Raw genomic sequence first — 9,375 nt, 5'->3', positions numbered from 1 at the left:
CCTCCTAAAAATGATGTAAATCGATACCTTTCTAAAGACAAAACTTTACAAAATCATTTTGACCCAGCAACAGAATTAGATTTAGCAAATAGTCTTAGAAATAAAAGAGTAAATTAAAAAATTTTAGCTATTAAAATTGTTCATTGCCACATTTCTAGTAACAAAGTTAGAACATATTTAACATCTAACAAGAGTTTTTGAATGAGCAATGATATATAAAACTAATAACAGAAGAGATGATAAATTAAATGTCAGGTTATAAAATAGTATGCATACTGTGGCCACATTTTTATGTTTTAAAATTCTCACACATACACATACACACATACAATTTAAGGAAAATATATTATTTTATCAAATCAAATTAAAGCTAGTTCTAAATCCCAAGTCTCCAGTGGCCTAGGTTTGGAAAGTATCCAAATATCAGTCCTTAATAACAACTCCTCTTTGGTCTTAAGTAATGAAAGTATACTAAGGCTTACACAGTCCAGAGAGTTTAGAACAGAAGCTGGAGCGACATCAAAAAGATGGCCAAAGAAGACATTCCTTGCACACTCTTCCCTCAACAATAACAATTTGGCATCTATCTGTAGACGAAAGTGCCTTTGTGAGAGCAGTGGGATCTAGTTAAGAGACTGTGAAATCCTGGTGCAGTCCAAAACCCAGGAGAGCCATTTTGAAAAGACAAGCCCACAGCCAAGCAGCTGACATACTGACCTGTGATCCTGTCTATAGGTCCGGAAATAGCTCCATATCCCTGAATACTTGGCTACAGCCATTTTGCCTTTGGTTCTGTCACCAGCCTCATACACCAAGAGACCAAGGAGAAACCTAGCCCACCTGTGCACCAGGCAAGAGGCATATATACCTCGGTCCTGGCTGTGGACCCTCATATGGCCTGTGAACAGATCAAGCATCTCTTGGCCATGGTCTGGGACAGTCCCTGGACATCACTGATTTAGACAATCACCCAGAGACCACAGAGCCTTTGTGAAAGTCCAGGAACCCAGCAGAAAAGCTCCAGCACACTGTTGGAGAAAAAAAAAATTGAGATTGGACACATTGGATAGGAAAAGAATTTGACTTTACTAATGTCAGCTCTCCCACAGGGTAGGACAAGCCAGTGGGGGAGATCTCTTCTTGGCCCCTGATTTTTCCCACAGGGGAGAATGAGAGCATGTGAGTGAGTGCCCAGCTTCTCAACTGCATAGGATGCTGCCAAACAGGCTCATTTCTCCCTCACTGCACCCAGATTACAGAGTAGTCCAAAAGCAACCATCAACTAAATGAAATGACAACTTACATAATGAAAAAAAATATTTTCAAATCATGTATCTGATAAGGGCTTAATATCCAAGATATGTAACAAGCGCATACTAACTAATAAGCTCATACAATTCAATAGCAGAAAAGCAAACAATCTAGTTAAGAAATGGATAGATCACCTAAATAGACATTTTTCCAAAGAAAACATACAAATGACCAACATGTGTATGATAACATGTTCAATGTCACTAATTATCTGGGAAATGCAAATCAAACTACAATAAGATATCACCTCACATCTGTTAGGGTAGCTATAATCAAAAAAGACAGGAAATAACAAGTGCTGGCAAAGATATGGAGAAAGGGGAACCCTCATGCACCATTGGTGGGCATGGAAATTGGTACAGGCACTATGGAAAACAGTACAGAGGTTCCTCAAAAAATGAAAAAATGGAAGTACCGTACGATTCATCAATTCCACTTTTGGGTACCTATCTGAAGAAAACAAAAACACTAATTTGAAAATATATATGCAGCCCTATGTTCATTGGAGTATTGTTTACAATAGCCAGATATGGAAACAACCCAAGTGTCCATCAACAGATAAATGGATAAAGAAAAGGTGTTGTATATACATACACAATGGAATATTATTTAGCTACAAAAAGAATGAAATCTTGCCATTTGCAACAACATGATGAACCTCAAAGGCATTATGCCAAGTGAAATAAGTCCGGCAGGAAAAGACATATTATGTGATATCATTTATATGTGGAATCTAAAAAAGCCAGACTCATTGGAAACTCAGAGGGAAAGTATGATTGCCAGGGGTTGGGGGCAGGGAAAATGGGAAGATATATGTCAAAGGGTACAGCATAGCAACTGTAGTTAATAATATTGTATTACAAAATTGAAAATTGTTAATAGGTTAGATCCTAAATGTTTACACCACCAAAATATTGTAATTATGTGAAGTGATAAAAGTGTTAACTAACCATTTTGTGGTAATCGTTTCACAATCTGTACATGTATCAAATCACCTTGTTGTATACCTTAACCTTACACAGTGTCATGTGTCAATTATATGTCAATAAGTCTGGGAACAACAACAAAAAAAGAAATAAAACCTATTTCTAATGATAAACAAATACCTTTGTTTAAATACATTTAAATACTGCCTCCTCAAGGGGCTCCACTATCCCAATGCCCCCAAACTCCAGGAATTCTCTATTCTTTTTTTGGCATTACTTGAAAGTCACTCCTCCCTCCACCTTCTAAATATCCTTCCCTCCTAGGAAAGGCAATTTGATTGCCTTAGAAGCCCTTACCTTAGGATAACAGTAAAGTCTCCTTAGTAATCACCCATGGAAAGGGAATTCAAGCCTGCGGGACAGGAAGTCTTGGTAACTGTTTAGATGTTGGGTGGCTGAAGACAAAAATTACCCCTGATTTTTTGGTGATCATTTGGAGAAGAAAATAAGACAAATGAGTAAGAAATTATTGACTTATTGATTGATATATGCTATACGTAGTTAACAGCATATTCTCTGGAATTAGATTATTTTGTTTTGAACTTCAGCTATGCCACTTACTAGCTGGGTGACCTTGAACAAGATGCTTAATTTATCTGTGCCTCAGTTTACTCATATTTCAAATCAAGATAATACATATATCTATATTATAGGATAGTTATGAGGATTATAGCAGTTAATTCTTTTAAAGATCTTAGAATAGTGCATGTGGTTAAGTACCATATAAACCTTTATTAAATATAAATAGTATAAAGAATTCAAAAACAGCATATCCTTTTCTTTTAGCAGCTGTACTGAATACAGGACAACTTGTCCAGAAGCCTCCAAGTTTAGAAAATGTTCACCAATAGGGAAGGAGGAAATCGACCAAAACCATTAGCTCAATAACTTATTAATAATATCATAAGGTGAAAATAGTTCAAGATGACTATTCTGGAGAGGAGTAGATGATTAAAGATTTCGTGGAACAAACTGAGGAAGATCAATCAAAGTCCAGTTTTGTTTCAAGAATTGTTCACTGTTAAAATTCTCAGAAGGCATGGGGGACCAGAGGATGTGCTAATGATGAGACAGGTTGCAAGACCTCAAGACTAAGACTGCAGTTAGCCATTAATTGGTTTAGCCATTAACTGCATGATTTTTGATTAGGAAGAGGGGAGGATGAGTTTGGAGGCTAAGATCTTACTAGCGTCAGCTGAAAATTTTCAGTTCTTCAGCATCTTTTGTCCAGGACAAAAGAAAGAAGAGAGAATTCCAAGAAAATTAAGATGCTAATAAGGAGTTACTTGAGGCTAACTCAAATTCAAAACCTTGCCAAAGACAAACTAGTCTAGCTATGCATGGAGGTCACCAGAGACAGAGTATACAAATGTATAGTTAGAGTGTTTACATCACATCCTTGGTGCAGTGAGTTGCTGTAATAAGAAATCTACATACCAGGGATTGTGAAATAGCACTAGGAAGAAAGGCAACTTATGAACCAAACATTATTGCCAGATTCTTCTATCAATACAATGAATGTTAGAAATGGGTTTTGTGGATGAAATTAAGGGACACTTGGGTAATACATATTTAAAATACGTTATCATTGGTAAATAAACAGTAAAGGTATTCAAGAAATGTGAGTTGAATAAAATATCAGACACTCCTATCACATAAATAAAATACAAGGATCTACAAAGCCCAATAGCTTCTATATTTAGAAAAATCTATCAAAGCTTAAACCACAAGTGATTTGATGTCCTTGGCCTACTTTGGAGGATTTGTGGTCTCCTGACTCAAGTTGCTGTTCAGCTGAATCCTCAAGCTGGAATACTGGTAAACTTTCTTCAGGTGAAAATTATAGACATTGTTTGCCAAGGTTGCCAAGGACCAGGAAAAAGTAGAAAGGGAGAAAGAGCCAAGGCCACATCAAGTTTAGAGAACAAGTTGTATGACAGATTTTTTTTTTCTACTTTACAGTATATATGTGCCATGTATTTATATGTGGCAGAATTTTGTCCCTGCCCCTTTTTAAAAAAAAAAAATTAATGTTTATTTTTGAGAGAGAGAGAGAGAGCGCAAGTGGGGGAGGGAGACACAGAATTCAAACCTGGCTCCAGGCTCTGAGCTGTTAGCACAGAGCCTGACTCAGGACCCAAACCCATGAACTACGAGATCATGATCTGAGCTGAAGTCAGACACTTAACCGACTAAGCCACCCAGGCACCCTGTGTCCCTGACTCTTCACTACAACATAGTTGTAGGGTAGCTAATTTTTTTTTCCAACTACCACTACTGAGTAAAGCAAATCCAATATACTAACAAAAAATAGCTGAGCATGACCAAATTGGCATAGATTAATTCACTGTTTTCAATTTTATATCAGTGATAATAAAGCTTTGCTTCTCACAGTGAACAATGGTAGGTATTTGTATGTATTTAAGTTCCATGTCATGCCATTCAATCATGTTGCTGTCACCATTTTAAGATTACATATTTAATTTGGGTAATAAAAGACACATGGAAATTTGGCAGGATTTTTTTAACCTAGGGAGAAAAAACCAGGTGAGAAGGAAGGATCGGGGAGTTAGCTAGGAAAAGACTGAGATTCTGCATGGGTTAGTGAGGTTCTAATACCACTGTTAGGCAGATGAAAAGTTACTGCTACTATTAACTGTCGATTGATTTATTTAACACTTATCAGAGAACACTGTGGACAGCGCACTAAACAATACGCTTTTACAACAGACTTAAATTTGCAACCATCTGTGCAGTTTTGAAACAGATGGTGAAAATTCTGGCCTGTTTTTTTTTGTAAACCTGGAATTAAGGAAGGCGAAAAATACTCATTTCACAAATTGGTGCATGCAGTTACATGCAACCTCTTTCAGTTTCTATAGGTTCCCAAACAACTGCTTTTACAAATCATTATAGTATCTGTAAATACAATCACTTGATTTAATCTGCATTTGCAATATTTCTTAAATTAGATTTATGTAATAAAGATGAGCAGTATATATCTACAAGTATACAAATACACTAAAACTACAACTGTATTAGCATGGTCATTACATTCTGTTAAAATACTGCTCCACTTATCTCTAAATTTGATTTATTTTTATCAAATAGTTTTAACACTGGCAGGATAAAAAGAGGGGCATTTGATAAAAAGAGGGAGTTTTTGCAGTTACAACTTTGCTTTTTTATTTCAAACAAGTTGCCTAATTATCTTCTGGATGTTTGAGACTAAAACTCCCCAAGTACAGATGGTAAAGAAATTCCTTCTGTACTGCTTATCGACATAGTGCTTGGCTTGAGAGTGCCTTAGGATTCAGAGAAACCAAAGTGTACTGTAGCAACTTTCTAGAAATGGCTAGTGTCTGACACTCTGTGATAATTTAAATTTCAACAAAATATGTTAGAGTGGTAGGGATGTTATATGGTACCAGTGTAACTCAAAAGAGTGTCCAGGGCCATACCCCTCTAGATTTTCAGCCAGTGGGAGATGGAAGCATTGGCAAAGGGGGAAGAATGACAGGAGAAAATTTCCCTTCAAAGATAGAATATTACCCATCTTATGATGAATACATTGCAAAATTTAATGGGTTATAAGGCAATCCCAAATATCCACCCCAACTCTGTTTATCCACACCCAAATTTCCAGTTTATCTGCATAAATTTGAGTCTGGCTTGAGACCAGAAATAAAGATGGGGCCAGCCATGTTGGAAATAGAAGACTTAGTCTGTCATGGAAACATGGACAGCCAGAGCCAGCAGTAGAGTTAGGACCAGCTGGATCCACAGAGAAAACTGGCATGAAGCAGTGGTGGGACGAGTTCCCAAAGCAGAAATGGGGCTAGCCAGAAGGGAGGAGAACAAGTGGCCACATGGCTGAAAGAGAGCCAGGCTTTCAGGATTCCCATATATCCAAATCAGCCCCATTCCCCAGTGATCTAGATATAAGAAGTCTTGTTTTATTTCTATGTAAAGACACACTATTTGGTATGAAGCCCAGAGCCAATATAAGGCTTTTGCCAACAACCATGGCCTAATTCAGTCAAAATTCATAGGAAAAATTGTTAAAAGAAAAAGATAAGCATAGTTAAAATATTGTATTATATTGCAGAAACCTGAATTTGGGGGTAACGCTATCGTACTGATAATTTGATGACAATACCAAATTGCTATAATGTGTAGAAAAATCAAATAAAGACAATATTACATGAATCCAATGTAATCGTTACAATATATTATAAATGTGATTTTTAAAATTCAGTGAAGGTAATGGTGATGCTTTTTAAGAAAATATCATTATTCTCAATGCTGCCTCTTAACTAATACTAATAAGTCGTGACCCCTTGTTATAGTATCCCCTGTGATTTGAATCTCATAGCCCTCCTACCTTCCCTGACTTTTTCAAGAAATTTCTCCTGCCTATTGGCTTCTGTTCAAAAGCATTTAAAAATGTTCAAGTCTCTCTTATATGAAAGCAAAATATCTTTCCCTGGGCCAGGATAAGTAGGATTTTATACTTCTACACTTATAGTTTGATGAACGCAAGCCATCCCGGGAAGGGGTGTAACCTCGCACCATCCCTGAGCTGACAGCAGAAGGCTTTCTGCAGTGAAAACTCCCAGCATCGCCATCATTGTGTCCTTCCTTTAGAGAGACAGAGTGGCACAGGACATGTCCACCACAGTTCACTCCTTTAGTTGTTGGGATCCACTTCCTCAAACAAACACAGTTCTGGAAGCAGCTCCACTAGGATTCTGATGAGTTTTTCTTCTTCAGGGGAAATCATACAAAAAGAAAACCTGTGCCCACAGTTGCTGCTGGTCTCATCATCACCTTCATCTACTATCCATCCCACATCTGTAGCAACACCTCTGCCATCCTTGTGGCTTAGGTATAAGTGGCATGCCTCAGACTCTCATCTCTGAGGGTTCTGAGCCCATGATCACTACATCACCATACTTTTTTTCAAGCCAGGTTTAATGAACTTGTCCACTTGCCATCAAAAGAGACACTTAATTGGATGATCTGGCTGACAAACACACTTTCCTTATTGTGTAACAGGAGCCCCATCACTTCCTAATCAAGTTCTAGCCTGGATAGTGACTCCTTTTCTTGCCTTCTGATCCCTTGGAACAAGGAGCCTGAAGTCCTGAGGTAACATTACCAGTAAAAATTCAATGTCTGTTTCCTTGACAGAGGATATCTAAAGTCTTTAAACTACCAGAGCCCACAGTTGCAAGAACTAGAAGTAAAAATTCTACAAACAGGTAAATTTTTTGCTTTTGTTTTGTAAAACATTGATAGAGCTTTAACAATGGCTATTTAATTTTGTCTTCCTTAGAGCTGTCAGTTTCTCATGTTTTCTCAAATACCTAATGTACCATACCAGCTCATACACCCCCTTCCTTCAGTATATAATCCTGGAGCACCACCATAAATGGGCCTGGGCTATAAAGGTTTGTTTGCAGCTGAGACCTTGGTATGCCCTGAAGGAGCTGAGACTGAAGGTTGTTTACAGACAACAATCTGAGCACATGGTGCAACTAGTCCTTCAATGAAGAGAATCTAGAAGGTGCATAACTATGTTCAACATTCGTGTAATTGTGGAAGATGCCTGCAACTCTGCGCTACTCAGAAGTAGGATTGTTAGACATATGACTTAATTTTGGTAAATATCGTCAGATTATATTCAGATGTTCTTAAACATTTATATTCCCAGTTGCCTTAATATGAGTTCTAACTCCTCACAGTGTTATCCACACCTGACTGATGTTAGGTAATAGCATACCTTTCTGATTATAGCCCTTCTATTTGGTAGAAGGCAATTTTACTATTTTTATTACTAGTCAATTGAATATCTCTTCATGTACTTATTAGCCTTTGGGTGTTCCCTCTAGACATTGCCTGTTTACCTCCTTAGCCAATTTTCTACCAGGTGTTATTATTTCCTTATGTTTTTAAGGAACTATAATCTCTTGTCAATTTTGGATGTTGCAAATATCTTCTTTCAACTTGATCGCCTGTGAAATAATAAGAAATATATGTATTGGTCTCTGCTTGTGGTTTCTGACACTAAGATCCTGAATCCCTTAGAATTTTCTGATAGGAACAACGTTTGTTCTATTGTGGAGATCCTCAGTGGGCTCCTGGATGGGGGCTGATCACTAAAAATATCAAGCCATTATTTGAAGCTTGGCAACTTTGGCCCAACTTTCCAATCTCCAGACAAGTGAGAAGGGCTGGAAATTAAGTAAATAATTTATCTTACCTACATGATGAACCCTCCCAAAATAAAAATACCAAAAGTATGGGGCTTAGAGAGTTTCCAGACTGGTGAACATAAGTGGTGTACCCCAACTACATGGGAATGGAAATTCCCATGCTTGGGTCCTTTCCTTATGTATCTCTTCATCTAACTGTTCATCTGCACCCTTTCTTATGTCCTTTATAGTAAACTAGCAAATATAAGTAAGTGTTTCCTGGAGATCTGCAAGCCATTCTAACAAGTTATTGAACCCAAAGAGGGAGTCATAGGATTCATAGCCAGTAGGTCAAAAATACATCTGACAATCTTGGACTTGCAATTGGTGTTTGAAGTGGGGCGGGGAGGGGTATCTTATGGGACTGAACACTTAACTTGCGGGCTATGGCATTACAGATACCTTGGTAGTTGAGCCCAATATCTTTTCCCTACTGAGAAACCCTACTGTATTAGTCCCTATGGATATTATAATAGTCCTGAATAAAGACTGCCTATTTTAACAAGTGTCAGAATAATTTTTTTGACATAATGCATATGAAGAACAGGACCCAACAAAAATAATTCCATAAATATTTGTTATTTAACCATTATTGAGAGTGCCACATCATTAAGATTATTTCTAGTAGCTAAGATTATTCCTAAGAGCTCCTTCACCCATTTTGGAGGTGCCATGTAAGACTTCCAGATTATGGTACCACCCTGGAAAAGGAATGGCCCCAGTAATGATTGGAATTTACCATTATCCAATGGGAGAATGAGTTCAGAGTAAAAATAATTTGTTTTAAGAAGAATACAATGATTTTGTATGGCATATCAGAG

Source organism: Herpailurus yagouaroundi, unplaced genomic scaffold (genome assembly GCF_014898765.1).
Source record: "Herpailurus yagouaroundi ecotype Mexico unplaced genomic scaffold, PumYag 186, whole genome shotgun sequence".
Taxonomy (NCBI): Eukaryota; Metazoa; Chordata; class Mammalia; order Carnivora; family Felidae; genus Herpailurus; species Herpailurus yagouaroundi.
This window is presented reverse-complemented; position numbering follows the sequence as displayed.